At 46.8% G+C, this 20,443-nt stretch overlaps 1 pseudogene; it reads right to left on the bottom strand.

Annotated features, from left to right (window-relative positions):
* Positions 1–977: 977 nt before the first annotated feature.
* LOC144784066 (uncharacterized) overlaps positions 978–20,443 on the bottom strand; it is a 33,316-nt pseudogene continuing 13,850 nt past the window's right edge.

Here is a 20,443-nt window from a genome sequence, read left to right on the forward strand (position 1 = left end):
GGTAGGATGTTGGCATTGCAGGTCACTATTCAGGGGGCCAGGCTCATGGTTGCTAACATTTATCCCCCAAATGAGCAGCAGGAAGTTTTTTTTAGGGAGACAGTGGGCCTGCTGCTTAACTCTCCGATAGGGAAATAGTTGTGGAGGGAGACTTCAACATAGCAATCAACAGCCACCTGGATAGATCTGCCCCGAGAACAGGACGGAATGGGGGACTGACAGTGGTTGGGTGAGGCAGGCTTCACAGATATCTGGAGAACATGCATCCCAGGGCAATAGATTGCACCTTCTTTTCTGCATCACATCATACGTATGCGCGCAATAGATTACTTTCTCACTACATCACGGATCACTCAGGTCACACTATTGGTGGAAATTGGGCAGACGCACTCTCGATCACTCTCCTTTAACTCTGCAATTTAAATATGGGGATCAGACGCTCGCCCCCCTCTGTTGGTGACTAAATACTAAACTTTTGACTTATGGCAAAATAAGAGCTAATACACAAACTTTACTCCAATCCTTCTTGGAAACTATTTCTCTCCCTGAGACGCCAATACATATCCTTTGGGAAACTCTGAAGGTGGTATTGCGAGGGCACTTTCTAGGTATATCGGCAGGTTTCAATAGAGAACAAAGGGGGAAGAGAGAAGCCTGGGAGCACTGATCAAAGACATGAAGTCGGCGCATGTCAGGTCAGGATCAGTGGCAATCAGTCGCCAGTTGAACACAACATGAAAACAACTGCAGGCACTAGATATGGGACGTGTTGATTATGACCTTCTCGGAATACGTCAGACATATTATGCAGGAAGAAACAAGGCAGGGGTCATGTTAGCTCACCGCCTTCGAGCGCAGGCATCGGATCGGCGGGTCCTCGAGGTGCGGACTACGGAGGACTCCCTTTGTTCTTCAGACTTAGAGGTGGCTAATGCCTTCCCATATTTTTATTAGAAGCTTTATCAGGCCGAGCAGCTTCACAACATAGACATTTCAGGGTATCTTGCCCCGGTGCCTCCACCAGTGGCGACTGGGTCCATCTTTGAAGCACTGAAATAGGACATAAGTACACAGGAGCTCCTCATAGAAATTCAGAAACTAAAGTCTAACAAGGCATCTGGTCCAATGGGTACGGGGCAGAGTTCTATAAACTCTTTGGGGTACAGTTTGCTCCCATATTGGCATGGGTGTACAATTCATCGAAGTAGGGGGAGACACTGCCGTAATCAATGCTCCAAGCCACTATCAGAGTGATCCTGAAACCAGGAAAAGATCCTAGGGACTGTGCTTCTTATCACCCAATTTCACTATTGAACGTTGATGCAAAAATCTTCACCAGCATCCTGGCGCACAGGCTGGCCCCCTATGTGCAGGGATTGGTGGATTCTGACCAGGCCAGTTTTGTCTAGGAAAGAGGCTGTAGCAACAACACTAAAAGATTGTGCCATCTACTGGACAAAATTCAACGTACACAGGCCCCAGCCCTAGTGTTGACCATAGATGCTGAGAAAGCATTCAACCGCTTGCACTGGCCTTACCTACACCGAGTGTTGGAGAGATTTGGATTTGGGCCCTTGCTTCAAGGCTTGATCCACTCCTGCCACTCAACTCCCCAAGCAAATGTACAAGTCAACGGTACTAAATCATCTGCCTTCAGAGAATGACCAGACAGGCCTCCCCTTGGTCGCCACTACTTTTTGAGGTCTACATGGATCCATTTGACGAAGGAATAAGGCTGAATTGACTCATATCTGGGGTCGAAATGGGAGTCAGGGAACATGAGACAATGTTATATGCTGATGACGTGCTTCTCGCGCTCACAGACCCCGACAACTTGCTAGATGCTGTTTCCGTTGAGATGGATGAGTTCCGATCGGCCTCCGGTTTTAAGATCAACCCTCAGAAGTCCCTGCTCCTAGGCCTAACCGTCCCTGACGTAGAAGGCTCTCGGCTGCAGGGCAAATACCCATACCAATGGGCAGATGACAGCATACAGTACCTCGGTCTATGCGTGCACTCCACAACTACAGCCACTGCTGCTTATAATTATTGGGCCCTCCTAGCACTTGCGAGGCACAAGCTCACAAAATGGAAGACACATAAGCTTTCATGGATGGGCCGCCTTGCAGCAATTAAGATGACACTCCTGCCTAAACTCCTTTACACCATGCAAACACTGCCCCTCCAGGCCCCTCCAATGGTCTTGAATAGGATACAATCCCTGCTGTGGGACTTTATTTGGGAAGGCAAGCGAGCACGTATATCCAAGGCCTGCGCCTACCTCCCCTTGGCTGCTGGCGGCTTTGGCGTTCCGGACCGGTGGTGTTATTATCGGGTAGCGCAGCTCCGCTACATCGTGGAATGGTCTCGTCCACTCACTGAAAAGCATGGGTGCTTCATCGACCAGGCCATCGCAGCCATCCATATTTGGAAGATACCCTGGTTGCCGACAGCACACAGACCCTTGGGCGTGTATGTCTCCCCAGTCAAGCAGGTCACAGTGGGGGAGTGGGATAAGTATATCAACAACATGGGCTCTCCACTCCAATATCGCCACAAACTCTTGTGATTGGCAACCCAGACTTTCCACTGGCACTCACAGGGGCATGGTTTAAGACCTGGCAGGAAGCCAACTGTAAGTGTACAGGCGACATTTTTGACGCTGATGGCCTTATGGATTTCTACACATTGCAAACCCATTACAATCTACCACAATTGACACAGTGGCAATATCTCATGTTGGCGCACTGGGTTTTTCAGCCCTGGGTCCGCCCGCATGCCAGTAGACCTCTGACGGCATTCGAGAAGTGGATCCTCACTAGAAACTCGGATGCCAAGCTACTCTCAGACATGTACGCCTTCTTAGTAAAACCAATCCGCCCCTTAGCCTCGCAGGCCTGCACCTGCTAGGAGAGAGAACGCGAGCGTACTTTTACAGATAAGGAATGAAATGACATACTCCACAGAGCGCGCTCCTCAGCACTGAACACCACTAGTAAAGAGATGCTCCTCAAGATCGCCTACTACTGGTATCACATGCCTGTCAGAGTGGCGGCGGGGACAACCCCTGGCACTGTCCCAAGTTGGAACCCTTCTGGTCCAAGGTCTTGGACTCGGTCAACAGTATATTCCAAACTGACATTATCAAATTCCCAACCTACATACTATTAGGCCTTCCCAATCCCCTTACACCCGCTACGTTCGCACAGAGGTATAGTGATCACCTTGCTGTTTTGTGCAGTGAACAACTCCTGCTTGTGAAGTGGGGAAGGGATACAGTGTCAACACACCTGGATTGGTTACTTAAGGTCTGGGACATACTGAGCATGGAAAAGCTGTTGGCTATAGACACACAGCAATTACCTCGCTTCGTTAAAATGTGGCCCCCCTGCATACAATATTTGTCGGATGAATTCCGAGAATTGCCCTATGCTCAATATTTGAAAATCCTATGCTTAAGGACACAGACACCAGAGGTGGATACATGCCGCACCAGAGTCAAAGAGAAGCCATAATGTAGACTCCATTCCAGCGACTGACTCCCCTCCTCCCGTCTTGTGCCTGACCTTTCACTCCTTTAGTTATTTTATTGTTATTAAATGACATTCACTATATGCTAGAAGTTCCATCGCCTCCGGCCTGTGGATGTAGGCGGCTCATAATGTGATGTAATGTGTTAAAATAATAAAGAGATGTTAATCCTAAAAAGTTTCTTTTAAATCATTATATAGGAGAAATGGGAGGGTGTGACAGACATTATTTGCAGTAATGTTAGTGAGCTGCTACTGTGTTAAGATACTGAAAACACACATCACTATCCCTGAATATTAGATGGACACACATTTAGAATTTGACCAAAGAGGACATGAAAGAGGGAAAACTAGATAATAAAATCAAAATTGCTCCGAACAGGGGCCCCCAAAATACATTTGGCCCAGGGCCCCCAAAATCCTTAAAACGCCCCTGAATGGTGGTATGGCAGTTCTATGTCAAAATCTAGACGTCGTGGAAGTATTAATCTACCGAAGATGTCCTGAAATAAAGTGTTGCTGACAGAGAAACGTAGCTTCAAAGTGCAGTGTCACGCTTTTAAGTACCACAAAAGCCCTAATCCACTGTCAACTGCGCTCATGTGCCCAGTGAAACTGGTGGTGTCATGACAACCGCTGTGAGTCGCCAAGCTCTGCTATGTGGGGCATAGCAAAACAGCAGTACTGGTGCCAGCCTCGAGAGCCCACGTTATTCAGCATGTATTTTTTTTTTGTGTTCCTTTTTTATTGAATTTTACAATGAAAATACATCAAGAGAATAATGATAAGGAGGCAGTAATTGGGCATGTATTTAGAGCCTCGCACAGGAGTCTCTGTTCCATAACAAAAGAACTGCAACTTGGTGGAAAAAACAGTATAGCCACAGAGTCATATCTTTTTTAAAAATGTTTGCATTGAACTTTGTGTGAGGGGTCCTGCATGCACCAAATCCTCGTTCCACAAAATATAGGTACTACATAATCGCTGCTTTAATGTAGGACAGTGCTAAAATAGTTATACTTAAAATAATGAGTCCACGGCTATGCAATTGCTATATTAGTCAGTCAGTAAGTCCAGTGTTTCCACAGAGACCCGTATGTTTGCTGGGACCCAAGTGTTACTTACCCAAACATGACAGGTGGTGCTAACTTCAAAAAACACAATTTTCCCAACTTATCAGAGAGTCCGCTGATAGCCGTGCTTCACAGTGCCTTGCCTCCCTGCCCTATGGTTGTGACTTCGCTCAGCAGCTGCACATCTTAATGCTGGATTTTGTAGATCTGTAGTGCTTTAGTGCACTTCGGGTAGTTGCCCAAGGAAACAAAACGGGCGCTTCGCGGCAGCCACTTGCAATCAAAGACAGAATAGTTAAGCGACTTCTGGATGTGGCAAATGATCTGCGGCTTCTCCAGTGGGCTGCACAAGGTGGCGTTTCTGGCAGTCGGCACCTCTAGCCTCGCTCTTGGCAACAATACACGAGCAACGCTCCGCCCTCAGCTTTGGATACAGAGCAATAACCAACACGCATTTCCCATCCCACCCCCAGTGAATGGGTTGCAGAACAAGGTGCACTCTTCCTACCAGCGAGAACTGGATCACGCCTTAGTGTCTATGATCACTGTGCCAACAAATCCACATGAGACAGAATGCTGAAGTCGGCAACAAGTATAAAGTTAGATTAGTCTACAGTGGTTTCTCTACATCCTTGCCTCAATGTGCGACTCCCGCCCCCCCAGGTACATCAGTCACTCCTAACATGAAAGAAGAGGTCTCTTTAGCCACTTTAAAATCCTCCAGAACGACTTCATTTTCAATCCTTGACCTCTGATCAGGTTACCAAACTACTTCTGTCTACCAAATCTGTATCTCCATTAGACCCAAGATCTTTCATCTTCTACAAAAAATAATTGCTTCTTATCTATCTCCTATTTTTAACCAAATGTTTTCCTCAGGCATATTTCCCACCAACTTGAAATTAGCATCAGTCCTCCCTCTTCTAAAAAAAGCAAACTTAAACAGGGGGGTCCTAATAACTACCATCCAATCTCAAGACTCCCCCTGCCCGCCAAAATGGTTGAGAAAGCCATGAATGTAGCAATATCTGAATACATCGAGAAACATGCTTTCATGGATGCCACCAAGTTCGGCTTCAGAAAACACCATAGCACTGAACTGGAAGTGATCTCCGCATCAGAACAGATCAGGCAGAGGGTCGATGCAGGGGGCAATGTAACACTTGTGCTGCTTGACCTCTCTGCCGCATTTGACAATGTTAGTCATACTAAACTACTGGAATGCCTTGAGAGGATAGGCATAAAAGGAAAAGCTCTTGTCCTGCTTAGATCTTCTCTATTTGACCGAGAACAATTTGTAACTCTTTCTGAATTCAAATCACACAATTTCACACTGCCTTGCGGGGTACCCCACGGCTCATCATTAGGCTTCACTCTTTTGAAAATCTACATTGCACCCCTAGTGCAGCTAATTAGATCTCTGGGTTTTTCAGCAATTTCCTATGCTGACGATACCTGAATTGTGGTATCAGAGACAGGCACACCTTTGGACACGGTATCACAGTTTTATACCTGCCTCCGTCAAGTTGGTGACTGGATGGCCACCAACAGTCTGAATTAAAATTCCAACAATACTGAAGTTCTACTCTTTGGCAGCAACACCACTTTTTATTAACACTGGTTACCAGTGAAGGGACGCATTGAGTTTAAAGCCCTTTGCACAGCATTTAACCCTTCGGATGAATGCGAAATTCGGACGGCCCCGGCCGTCCGATGCACGCGCCACCCGTTGCGTCGGACGGCCGGGAGCTGTCCAACGCATCCAAAGGGTTAAAGCAACCCATGACATAGGACCAGCCTTTTTCAAGCAGTACCTTCATCAGTACGTTCCTACGCGACATCTACGCTCAGCTCAGTCCCACAATTTGGTGATTCCTAGGTTCCAGAAAAGCTCCTGGGGTGGCAGAAGCTTTCTGGTCAGTACGACCAGACTATGAAACTCTCTTATTTATTTATTTAAAGAGTTTTATATAGCGCTGGCTAGACCCGGAGGTATCAGAGCGCTTCACATGAGAATCAACAATGTAACAGAAAAAGTTAAACAATTACACAATAAATCCCAAAAAACATAGGCAATACAATTAGGAGAGGAGATAGAGGAGAGAGAAAAGTAGTGGAGGGGGCAGGGAAGGTGAGAAAGGGAGGATAAGGAAAGAGACAATACTGAGAGACGAAAAGAAGTCTGTCTAAAGACCGACTGGGTAGGTGATGACCAAGGAGGGAATCCACGGGCCATCTCCCCTATAGCTAAACTAGGTAGCTCCATCGGGCATCAGACAAAAAAGTTCAGTCTCAGTACATTGAGAGAGGGGAGAAGTAGAGACATAAATAGAGGGAGGATGCGGGAAGAGACAACAGGCGAGATGAAAGGAAGTCTGGCTAAAGACCGACTGGGTAGGTGACGTCCACGGAGGGAATCCCCGACCTGTCTCCCCTATAGCTAAAACAGGTAAAACATCGGGCATCAGACAAAATTGCTAGCTCTCAAATGACGCGGGGAATTCACAGGTAAACAGGGTTGGGACTAGGGCAAGGACAGGTGAGGGCAAAGGTCAGTAGCAGGAAAGAGGAGAGGAGTAGAGCGGGGAGGGGTAGGGAGTAGGTAGATCGGTAAAAGTTCTCATGGATCTGCTGCGAGCAGTGGCGGATCCTCCATGGGGGCGTTTGGGCGCCGCCCCACTGCTTTCTCGCCGTGCAAGAAGGCAGAAACAAATAGTAGAGAACCACCATTTGTTTCTGCCTTCTCGCACAGCGAGAAAGCAGACGTTTGTGCTTGAGAGAGTGGGAGGGGTTACTCGAGGGCAGGGCGGAGTGGCTTTCCCCACTGTTGTTAATACTGTCTGTTTGGGCAGCCTGAGAGGCTGTCCAAACAGACAGTATTAACTGTATTAATAACAGCGGGCAAGCCGCTCCCCCCTGCCCTCGAGTAACCCCTCCCACTCTCCCTGTTCCCTGTATGCTGCAGCATACAGAGAAATCACGTGGTGTTGGGGCAGCCGGCCGAACCAATCACAGCGCTGTGCTGTGGTGGAGGGGAGGGAGGCTGCCTGGCTTCCTGCGTGACGAGTGACGATGAATTCAAGAACAGGAAGGCGGGTTTGGGACGTCTGGAGTCGGAACGAACTTGAAGGCGGGAAGGTAAGGTAAGTTAAGTTTATTGACTTGACTTTGTTGTTTTATTATTTGAAGAGAAGTGAGTGTGACTCAGCAGGGGTGAGACACGAGGTTGCTGTGCAGGGGCCGTGGGTTGGGGAGGCTGTCAGGGGCAGGAGGAGTATTGTGTGCTACATCATTGTTGAAAGAGTGGGTAGACCGGGGCCTCGGTGCCTACCTCAGAACCTTTGTTAGTTTCACAGATGCAGATCTGAACCGTGACACATCTAGCCCAGTACTCTCGCACCCAGTACTTTTTGTCTAAATCCAGTGAGATCTGGAGTCTGGGAAAACTGGATCAAACTGTCCCCTCCTTTCAAGTCTCCGTGCACTGCTTTCTTGGTGGGTGTTTCTTTATTTGCGTAGCTTCCTTGACCTGTCTTCAGTGATTCTGGTTTGACATATGCAAGTAGGTTGATTCCACGTTGGCACCCGTTTTCTACTCAGCTTTTAGGTCTGGTCGGTTTTGTGCGTAAACTAATTTAACTAGCATGTTACAAAATTGGCAAGCACGTCTCATTCCTTCATCTCCTTTCTGAATCAAGGCATTTTGTGGGTGCACACAATCTGGGCTCTAGATATTTTGCGTGGTCGTCTCTAAATATATCACTTTGCTATATTAGAAGGCTTGCAACGCATGAACTTTAATTAACAAAATGACTCCAGTGTCTAAAGCAGCAGCCCACTTACCTCGCTAAATACAATTCAAATCTGTGATCTGCATGTTACATAATGTAATTATTTTCGTTCATGCTTGCTGGCTGCGCTTGCTCGCCACAGTGCGCCGTCCACAACTTTTACGCCCTGCCACTTTCAAATGTCACCAGCCGCCACTGGCTGCGAGGCATTCAAAAAGCAGGTCCGTTCCTTCTCAGGCGCCATCTTGAGGTTAAAACGCCGGGTGAGAATTACGCCATTAATCTTGTGTTGCTATGACCAGCAGGAACGGCGGCCACAGCGTCAGACGCTCCCGACCATTCGATGTCCCGGGACACGTAAAATCCAAATAATGTCCGACGACAAGTAACATTTTGCTAATAATTCTGATTAGTGCTAATTTAGAGTTGTAGGGAATATGGAGTTTTTCTTGTTAACGAGCTTGTTCCCAAAGTTTACAGGTGTCTGTTTCCGAATTTGAAGGGTTGCTAATGATTAATGTGCCATTTGAAGATGTCTGCCCTTTTTGCAGGCTGTTTTTGCATTGGTATATGGAGCAGTCTTCTTTTTGTTTCTAGTATTGTTTTTCTCAGTTCCGATCTCTGGGGGTAGCCATCTTATGTGGCTTGAGTGATTCTACCTATATTTGTTAAGGTAAAATGGTGGGAAGATTTATTTATTTGCTCATTGTAATCCTCAGGCAGTTGGCATATCTGCATACTTCCTTCCCTCTTACCCACATTCTTCTTATTCAAATCCTCAGAGGTTAAATGATGAAACTCACCTGTTGGTTTTCAGGAAAGCGTTAAAGACATGGTTGTTTAAACTATGACTTTTAACTAAGACCCTACAGCATATTTTACCTTGAAGCCTTCTGGTAAATGTATTGCGCTTTATAAATCTCTTTTTCATTTCATTTAAAAAATATTTATGATATGTTAAAAACATATGCACAATGTATCCTATGTAAATGTAGCAAAATGACTGCATTACTATGGTTGCAATCATTGTAGTTTGTCGCAGAAGTTGTGTATATATAAAAAGAGCTCCTAGATGGGGGTTCTAAAAAGTTGTAATTTCACTACAAAATCTATTTTTTTCTAAGAAAATCGAGACAGATAAAGTGTTGAATATATATGTATAGAAAAGAGATCCTAAATAAGCCTTTTCAATGCAATAGGTCTTGCATTTACACAAGTTCGAGCTATTGGCATTGTAAAAAACAATGCATTTTGTTTATGTGTTGTTTTTAAAACATAAATAAAAGGCATTGTCATTTACAATGCCAATAGCTCAAACTGTCTCAAATGCGAGCCCTATCGCATTGCAAATGCATTTGTGTTAGGAGAGAGCGTGCCCTGCCTGTAATAGCAGGCAGGACAAAGCTTTTTGAGAAAGTAGTGCTCGGAGGCTGTAATTAAAGCCTACCGAGCAACAACACACGTAACAGGGGGAGTAGCCATGGGAGGTTACAAAACAAAACAAGTCAGTACTAAAGAGGGTCTACTAAGCATTTTGGCCAATAAAAAGCCACAGTATAGAAAGGACAATGTAACAAGTCAATGAAAAATATGGGCAAAGAGTGGGCGGAGCTTCAAGTCCACTCCTGATTACAGCATGCCTCACAGGGCAGTGCGTGCGCTGCCCAGGCTTGACCTAAAAAGGGGCGTGGATACCGGCAAAAGGTCTAGAAACTCAGCCTGCCTCCAGGGCCGGACTGGCAATACAAACCAGCCTTGGCAATTCTGCTGGACTGGCCGCAATGGGGGGAAAGGCTATAGAGAAGCAGCACTGCTTCCACTTAAGCACGACTGCTGCTTTTGTTACAGGGGGCCAATATTGCGGTACTGCTGCAAAACCCACCCTCACTGCTTGAACACCAGCCCACACCCTTCTGGCCTACCGATAAAATGCCCGGTGGCCACTGCAGCCAGTCCGGCCCTGCCTGCCTCTCTCCGTCGCTCCTGCAACTGATTCCTAACTTCGCTCACCACCAGGGTGAGGTCACTGAGTTCGCTCTTTCTCCGATAGTCATTTCTGACGGAACCCAGAGGTCGCGGACTAGGCAGCTATCTTGAGCCGCTCCAGCACGCGCTCAACTAACTGCAATGCAATCCTGATAGCCTTAAGTGCTCCCCTATGCTACTGCAAATCCCTCACAGCGACTGTGCCATCTCCGACATTTCAGAGTAGACGGAGCCTCACAGGACTAGTCTCTGACTGTCTTCGGAGTCTTCTGGTCAAGCACCGCCGCACGCCATTGAATGAATCGCTGCTGGTCGTAATACGCGTTATTTATAATAGATAGAAGGGAAAAACAGAGCGATGAAGCACTATGGAAAATAAGTTGTAATACTATTATTACTATCAGTAGTGGCAGTAGTATTTTTTATTGTTATTATTAGTATAACAACAACTACTACTAATTCTACTAATAATAATAATGATAATGATACTTTGGGAACACTGAGCTTTGTTATTACCTTACTACTTTAACTTTATTTTAATTTTTAAAAACAGCTTTTATTGTAACATTCCAAATGGCACCCAGTCCAATGCACTTCAATAGTAAGTTCAGATTGGGCCATCGTGTCATTGTCAGGAAACTAGCTGCTAGATTCATCAAAGACCCGTTTTGCGAGTCTTTAATAGCGATTCATAAGGAATCGCTATTAAGGACTTGCAAAACGGGATTCATGTAGGAATTGCAAAAAATATTGCGATTCCTACATGTTCCTTATTTGCGTTTGCTAATCGCAAATAAGGATGCGATTTCAAGGGTGCAGGGGTGTCCAAAGGGCACCCTGTAGCACCCCTGAAGTGTGAATTTACACTGATGTTATGCACACACATGTCCAAAGGACATGTGTGTGTGTAACATGCAACTTAGAAAAATGCATTTAAATGCATTCTTCTAAGTTTTCGCTATTTACCACGAGGTTTGCCTTCGTGGTAAATAGCGGTCCTAAATTGCGAATTCGCAATTTTTAAATGTTTCATGAATAGCATTTAAGGAATCTCTAATAGAGATTCCTTAAATGCTAATCCTCGCAAATTTGCGAATTCTTTATTAGCGATTTTTGCATTTGGGATGATGAATCCCAAATGCAAAAATTGCACTCGCAAAGGGCCAGATTCTCAGAATCTGGCCCTTTTGCGAGCGCATTTCGCTTGATGAATCTGGCTGTAGGTGTTTATTTCAGCTAGACACAGAATGACGCTATTATTGAGAGATTTTCAAAAGAGCATTGTGGGGTAACAATTATCAAAAGAGGGACTCGTTGCTCAATGGAAATCGGAGGTGCATTGCTGATCCACAGTCCTTTTTTTAGAAAACTATTTGTATATGTTGACTTTTAAAGCAGGGTAGGCCAGCAGCGCGAGCGGTAAAACTCGGTAGGCTTATAATGACCACTTGAAAGATTCACCATTTTTATCTTCTACTGGTGTCTGGTTCACCTTCTCTCACCCTTTGTTCCTCTGTCTCTTCTTTTTCTGTCCTCTCTCCTCATTTCACACCGTCTCCCTCCCCCCTTTCTTCTCCCTCCCCTTTTTCCCCATCATCCTATCTCTCTCCTCTCTTTCATGCTCTGTCCCCATTTTTAGGTCTCGCCTGTCGATGCGCATGCGCATGCGCATCGAGCTTGCGAGCCTATTGCGGCTTAAACAACCTTTAACTAAGAAGCAAGGAATCCTGGCGATTCCTTGCAGTGCCCGTGACTTTTAAGCTCAATGCGCATGTGCATTGAGCTTAAAAGCGCGTGCACATCAGTTCCCTCAGCCGCAATCGCCGTCTGTTCCCTCAGCCGCATTCCTCCGACAGCTTTTGAAGTGAAGCTTAGCTTCACTTCAAAGGCCCCGGATTCTTCACACCCACATGCCGCTCTCCCCGCTCCGCCCCCTCCCCTGCCCGCCGTGTGCATTTCTCCTACACCCCCTCCCCACAGCAATGCCCTCCGTCTGTTTTACAATTTGAAGAGGTGCCTCCTCACATTTCACTTCACTGCCTTCCAACCTCATGGTTGAAACTTTAGTCACCATCTCCTGTTTGTCGTACCCCAAGCAGCGGTGCACGCACTAGCAATCCTTCTGTTATGCCACATCTCGCAGCTTACATTCCTTCTCTCTTTCTATTCCTCTCCACGTTTCTGCCTCTTTCACTTTCTCTTCCAACTCTCTCCCTCCCTCTCCATTTACTTACACAAATCTCGCAGATACCCCAAGCAGCGGTGCACGCACTACCAATCCTTCTGTTATGCCACATCTCGCTGCTTAGATTCCTTCGCTCTTTCTTTTACTCTCCACGTTTCTGCCTGTTTCACTCTCTCTTCCAACTCTCTCCCCCCTCTCCATTTACTTACACAAATCTCGCAGATACCCCAAGCAGCGGTGCACGCACTACCAATCCTTCTGTTATGCCACATCTCGCAGCTTAGATTCCTTCTCTCTTACTATTCCTCTCCACGTTTCTGCCTCTTTCACTTTCTCTTCCAACTCTCTCCCTCCCTCTCCATTTACTTACACAAATCTCGCAGATACCCCAAGCAGCGGTGCACGCACTACCAATCCTTCTGTTATGCCACATCTCGCAGCTTACATTCCTTCTCTCTTTCTATTCCTCTCCACGTTTCTGCCTCTTTCACTTTCTCTTCCAACTCTCTCCCTCCCTCTCCATTTACTTACACAAATCTCGCCGATACCCCAAGCAGCGGTGCACGCACTACCAATCTTTCTGTTATGCCACATCTCGCAGCTTAGATTCCTTCGCTCTTTCTTTTACTCTCCACGTTTCTGCCTGTTTCACTCTCTCTTCCAACTCTCTCCCCCCTCTCCATTTACTTACACAAATCTCGCAGATACCCCAAGCAGCTGTGCCCGCACTACCAATCCTTCTGTTATGCCACATCTCTTACTTTACAGATTTGCACTTTCTTTTCCTCTCCACGTTTCTGCCTCTTTCACTCTCTCTTCCAACTCTCTCCCTCCCTCTCCATTTACTTACACAAATCTCGCAGATACCCCAAGCAGCGGTGCACGCACTACCAATCCTTCTGTTATGCCACATCTCGCAGCTTAGATTCCTTCTCTCTTTCTATTCCTCTCCACGTTTCTGCCTCTTTCACTTTCTCTTCCAACTCTCTCCCTCCCTCTCCATTTACTTACACAAATCTCGCAGATACCCCAAGCAGCGGTGCACGCACTACCAATCCTTCTGTTATGCCACATCTCGCAGCTTAGATTCCTTCGCTCTTTCTTTTACTCTCCACGTTTCTGCCTGTTTCACTCTCTCTTCCAACTCTCTCCCCCCTCTCCATTTACTTACACAAATCTCGCAGATACCCCAAGCAGCTGTGCCCGCACTACCAATCCTTCTGTTATGCCACATCTCGCAGCTTAGATTCCTTCTCTCTTTCTTTTCTTTTCCTATCAACGTTTCTGTCTCTTTCACTCTCTCTTCCAACTCTCTCCCCCCTCTCCATTTACTTACACAAATCTCGCAGATACCCCGAGCAGCTGTGCCCGCACTACCAATCCTTCTGTTATGCCACATCTCGCAGCTTAGATTCCTTCGCTCTTTCTTTTACTCTCTACGTTTCTGCCTGTTTCACTCTCTCTTCCAACTCTCTCCCCCCTCTCCATTTACTTACACAAATCGCGCAGATACCCCAAGCAGCAGTGCCCGCACTACCAATCCTTCTGTTATGCCACATCTCTCAGCTTACATATTCCTTCGCTCTTTCTTTTACTCTCCACGTTTCTGCCTCTTTCACTCTCTCTTCCAACTCTCTCCCTCCTCTCCATTTACTTACACAGAGCAGGTACACCACAGGCATCAACAGTGCAAGCTTCCCTCACACACAGAGCAGGTACAGCACAGGCAGCAACAGTGCAAGCTTCCATCACACACGGAGCAGGTACAGCACAGGCAACAGCAATGCAAGCTTCCCTCAAACACGGAGCAGGTACAGCACAGGCAACAGCAGTGCAAGCTTCCCTTACACATGGAACAGGTACAGCACCGACAGCAGCAGTGCAAGCTTCCCTCACACACAGAGCAGGTACAGCACAGGCAACAGCAATGCAAGCTTCCCTCAAACACGGAGCAGGTACAGCACAGGCAACAGCAGTGCAAGCTTCCCTTACACATGGAACAGGTACAGCACCGACAGCAGCAGTGCAAGCTTCCCTCACACATAGATCAGGTACAGCACAGGCGGCAGCAGTGCAAGCTTCCCTTACACATGCAACAGGTACAGCACAGGCAACAGCAATGCAAGCTTCCCTCAAACACGGAGCAGGTACAGCACAGGCAGCAGCATTGCAAGCTTCCCTCACACACGGAACAGGTACAGCACAGGCAGCAACAGTGCAAGCTTCCCTTACACACAGAGCAGGTACAGCACAGGCAACAGCAGTGCAAGCTTCCCTTACACATGGAACAGGTACAGCACCGACAGCAGCAGTGCAAGCTTCCCTCACACATAGATCAGGTACAGCACAGGCGGCAGCAGTGCAACCTTCCCTTACACATGCAACAGGTACAGCACAGGCAACAGCAATGCAAGCTTCCCTCAAACACGGAGCAGGTACAGCACAGGCAACAGCAGTGCAAGCTTCCCTTACACATGGAACAGGTACAGCACCGACAGCAGCAGTGCAAGCTTCCCTCACACACAGAGCAGGGACAGCACAGGCAGCAGCAGTGCAAGCTTCCCTCACACATAGATCAGGTACAGCACAGGCGGCAGCAGTGCAAGCTTCCCTCACACATACATCAGGTACAGCACAGGCGGCAGCAGTGCAAGCTTCCCTTACACATGGAACAGGTACAGCACCGACAGCAGCAGTGCAAGCTTCCATCACACACGGAGCAGGTACAGCACAGGCAACAGCAATGCAAGCTTCCCTCAAACACGGAGCAGGTACAGCACAGGCAACAGCAGTGCAAGCTTCCCTTACACATGGAACAGGTACAGCACCGACAGCAGCAGTGCAAACTTCCCTCACACATAGATCAGGTACAGCACAGGCGGCAGCAGTGCAAGCTTCCCTTACACATGCAACAGGTACAGCACAGGCAACAGCAATGCAAGCTTCCCTCAAACACGGAGCAGGTACAGCACAGGCAGCAGCATTGCAAGCTTCCCTCACACACGGAACAGGTACAGCAGAGGCAGCAACAGTGCAAGCTTCCCTTACACACAGAGCAGGTACAGCACAGGCAGCAACAGTGCAAGCTTCCATCACACACGGAGCAGGTACAGCACAGGCAACAGCAGTGCAAGCTTCCCTTACACATGGAACAGGTACAGCACCGACAGCAGCAGTGCAAGCTTCCCTCACACACGGAGCAGGTACAGCACAGGCAGTTCTGAACATTGTGCCTGACCTTATTGCAAGGTGAACTATCCCTTTCTTTCTATAAATTGAGATAAGCCTAGTAGTGGATGTGTTAGCTCCTAGTACTAGTTTCAGTGTCTATTGTCACATTTAGTTTGAACTATACATTCCTAAAGCCATATGTGTGTGTGCCCATTAATCACTGGTGCTGTACTTCACCGTCCCTCAACCCTTTTCTAGTGAAAAAAGGGGGAGGGGGATTGGCAACGCCTCACGGGAGCAACCACCATGGAGGATGTGTCAAACTGGTACTCGCTTGACTCCCCACTGTATCATCATCAGCAGTTGCCAACCGTAAAAGTAAAGGGGATCAAAACATTGTGCTAAAGAAAACAAAACTCCGTGTCGTGATGTGCAAATCTTGGTGATGCACATGCAGCAACAGTCCAAGCTTCCCTCACACATAGATCAGGTACAGCACAGGCGGCAGGAGTGCAAGCTTCCCTTACACATGCAACAGGTACAGCACAGGCAACAGCAATGCAAGCTTCCCTCAAACACGGAGCAGGTACAGCACAGGCAGCAGCATTGCAAGCTTCCCTCACACACGGAACAGGTACAGCACAGGCAGCAACAGTGCAAGCTTCCCTTACACACAGAGCAGGTACAGCACAGGCAACAGCAGTGCAAGCTTCCCTTACACATGGAACAGGTACAGCACCGACAGCAGCAGTGCAAGCTTCCCTCACACATAGATCAGGTACAGCACAGGCGGCAGCAATGCAACCTTCCCTTACACATGCAACAGGTACAGCACAGGCAACAGCAATGCAAGCTTCCCTCAAACACGGAGCAGGTACAGCACAGGCAGCAGCATTGCAAGCTTCCCTACCAATCCTTCTGTTATGCCACATCTCGCAGCTTAGATTCCTTCGCTCTTTCTTTTACTCTCCACGTTTCTGCCTGTTTCACTCTCTCTTCCAACTCTCTCCCCCCTCTCCATTTACTTACACTAATCTCGCAGATACCCCAAGCAGCTGTGCCGCACTACCAATCCTTCTGTTATGCCACATCTCTTAGTTTACAGATTCCCACTTTCTTTTCCTCTCCACGTTTCTGCCTCTTTCACTCTCTCTTCCAACTTTCTCCCTCCACCACCATTTACTTACACAAATCTTGGTGAGGCACAGGCAGCAACACTCAAAGCTTCCCTCACACACAGAGCAGGTACAGCACAGGCAGCAACAGTGCAAGCTTCCATCACACACGGAGCAGGTACAGCACAGGCAACAGCAATGCAAGCTTCCCTCAAACACGGAGCAGGTACAGTACAGGCAGCAACAGTGCAAGCTTCCCTCACACACAGAGCAGGTACAGCACAGGCAGCAACAGTGCAAGCTTCCTTCTCACACATAGATCAGGTACAGCACAGGCGGCAGCAGTGCAAGCTTCCATCACACACGGAGCAGGTACAGCACAGGCAACGGCAATGCAAGCTTCACTCAAACACGGAGCAGGTACAGCACAGGCAACAGCAGTGCAAGCTTCCCTTAAGGCCACTAAGGTCTGGATTGCAGTGATGAAAAGACTTGGGTTGGGCCGATACAACTGGTATACGAGACTATATAAAAACATCTCTCTCCCAAGGCAGATCTTCGGCGATATTACAATGGCAGGCTGGGTGGACAAGGGGATAGTTCAGCTTGGAGATGTGAGGAACAAGGAAGGGATGCTTCAATTCACGGAGCTAATGTCCAAATTTGGGTTAGATAGGAGGGACCTTTTTAAATTTTTTCAGCTAAGAAGTTTTCTTGGGAATAAGCAAGGTGGAAGCATAGGGTTTGCTAAAGTAGAAATCCTGGAGAAAATAAGATTGGGGGGAGATTGTTCAATACGGTGCTTCTATGCAGAGCTGGTAGCAAGTAAACCAGATGACATGGATAAACACGGCGAAAAGTGGGCAGCGAGGCTAGAAGGGGAACCCTGGTGGTTTAAGGAGTCGCTGGACTTAGGGCGAACTCTCCTGTGCTCAGCTCCGCTGCAATCGCAGCAGTATAAAACACTTTACTCGCTCTACTTTACCCCTGCAAAAATAGCAAAATGGGGGGGTACTACAGGCACCACATGCCCAAGATGTTCCTCCCCCGATGCAGATTTAATACATCTATTTGCACTATGCCCACAGATAAAGACAGTGATAAAGGATATAGAGCAGTTTCTGGATGCCACTCTTAATATCCAGATTACTTTAAAACCTCCAGAAATACTCCTCGGGATAGTTACAGATACTAATGTTATGCAGAGAGAATTCATCTTTGTTGCAATGGCTGTTTTTAGGTTATGTCTAGCTAGGGCTTGGCTAGATAAAAATCCCCCAGGAATGCAAGTTTGGCTGTCGAACTTGTTATCAACCTATAATTTGGAAAAGAACATATACGCCCGGAAAGGTAGGAAAGGGAGAAGCTTGGGGTTAAGGATATGGGATCCCATAATAAGATGGAAGGAAGGAATGGATTTGTGAGACCGGAACAGCTTATGACATGGCAAATGAAATAAGTAAATAACCTGAGTTGATGCTGATAAGGTGCTTATTGAAATCTAAACTGTTTTTTCTTTTTTCTTTTTTTTTTTTTCTCTTGTGTCTCTTCTTTACTTTCCATTATGTATGATGTAATACGATAGTTGAATACAATGGATGATTGTAGAATCTATAATGAACTGTGTAAATTGTGCAATGGTTTAAATAAAAAAAAATATAAACACTTCTGTTACGATAAAAAAAAAAAAAAAAAAAATGACAAAAACACATGGAACAGGTACAGCACCGACAGCAGCAGTGCAAGCTTCCATCACACACGGAGCAGGTACAGCACAGGCAACAGCAATGCAAGCTTCCCTCAAACACGGAGCAGGTACAGCACAGGCAACAGCAGTGCAAGCTTCCCTTACACATGGAACAGGTACAGCACCGACAGCAGCAGTGCAAGCTTCCCTCACACATAGATCAGGTACAGCACAGGCGGCAGCAGTGCAAGCTTCCCTTACACATGCAACAGGTACAGCACAGGCAACAGCAATGCAAGCTTCCCTCAAACACGGAGCAGGTACAGCACAGGCAGCAGCATTGCAAGCTTCCCTCACACACGGAACAGGTACAGCACAGGCAGCAACAGTGCAAGCTTCCCTTACACACAGAGCAGGTACAGCACAGGCAACAACAGTGCAAGCTTCCCTTACACATGGAACAGGTACAGCACCGACAGCAGCAGTGCAAGCTTCCCTCACACATAGATCAGGTACAGCACAGGCGGCAGCAGTGCAACCTTCCCTTACACATGCAACAGGTACAGCACAGGCAACAGCAATGCAAGCTTCCCTCAAACACGGAGCAGGTACACCACAGGCAGCAGCATTGCAAGCTTCCCTCACACACGGAACAGGTACAGCAGAGGCAGCAACAGTGCAAGCTTCCATCACACACGGAGCAGGTACAGCACAGGCAACAGCAATGCAAGCTTCCCTCAAACACGGAGCAGGTACAGCACAGGCAACAGCAGTGCACGCTTCCCTTACACATGGAACAGGTACAGCACCGACAGCAGCAGTGCAAGCTTCCCTCACACACAGAGCAGGGACAGCACAGGCAGCAGCAGTGCAAGCTTCCCTCACACATAGATCAGGTACAGCACAGGCGGCAGCAGTGCAAGCTTCCCTCACACATACATCAGGTACAGCACAGGCGGCAGCAGTGCAAGCTTCCCTTACACATGGAACAGGTCCAGCACCGACAGCAGCAGTGCAAGCTTCCCTCACACACCGTCACACACCCTCAGCTTCACACACCCTCACTCACCCTCACACACACACATACAACAACAAAAGTAAGAATAGAAATAAACTATCCTAATCCACACTCTAACTCCAAGATAGAAATCCTGAGTCCTAATTCACCCTAATAAACTAACAGCCTAATTCACCCTACAAATACACCCTCAAGATACGCAACAGAAAGACATCCTAGAAAATAACAACCAAAGTAAAAATACGCGCAATGATGTTTATCAAGCTTCAGGTCACCAAACCAACTATTATTAGGACAAAATAACACCAACAAAAGAACGAAGAAATATCAGTCAGGATGCGAGGACTAGGATGTACAAACACAAAAGTAAAACAGCCTATTTTTAAGTTGGGTAATAAACAAGCACTATTCATCCCGTAAATGGGACGGATTAAACACAATTGTCATGAGTTACACAAAAAGCCGTAGGCATATAACAATAGCAGTTCATCACACGGAATTACATCAAATATAAAAAAAATATTGCGCAACTTGGATTCAGCGCTAACATCATCAATAAACATTACATATGTCTCTTAGCTTCACAAAACAACTCGTAATACAATTAATACATTTGAAGTGTACAATATTCATGGCGAAAAGAGTACTTAGAAACTCAAAGAACAGCTCTTGTACGTCAAATAACAAACAACTGCTAATAATACATTACATAACACTTTAAGAAAATAAATACATTACATATCGAATAATAAAAACAAGACTTTAATTACACTACATAATATTCATTTCGAAATATTACAAACAAAAAAATACAATGTCAACATTATTAAAAATACACTCCTATTCATTCGTTAACTTAAACATACTATAGGTAGTAAATATAACAC

This window comes from Lissotriton helveticus, chromosome 10 (assembly GCF_964261635.1).
Source record: "Lissotriton helveticus chromosome 10, aLisHel1.1, whole genome shotgun sequence".
Lineage (NCBI taxonomy): Eukaryota > Metazoa > Chordata > Amphibia > Caudata > Salamandridae > Lissotriton > Lissotriton helveticus.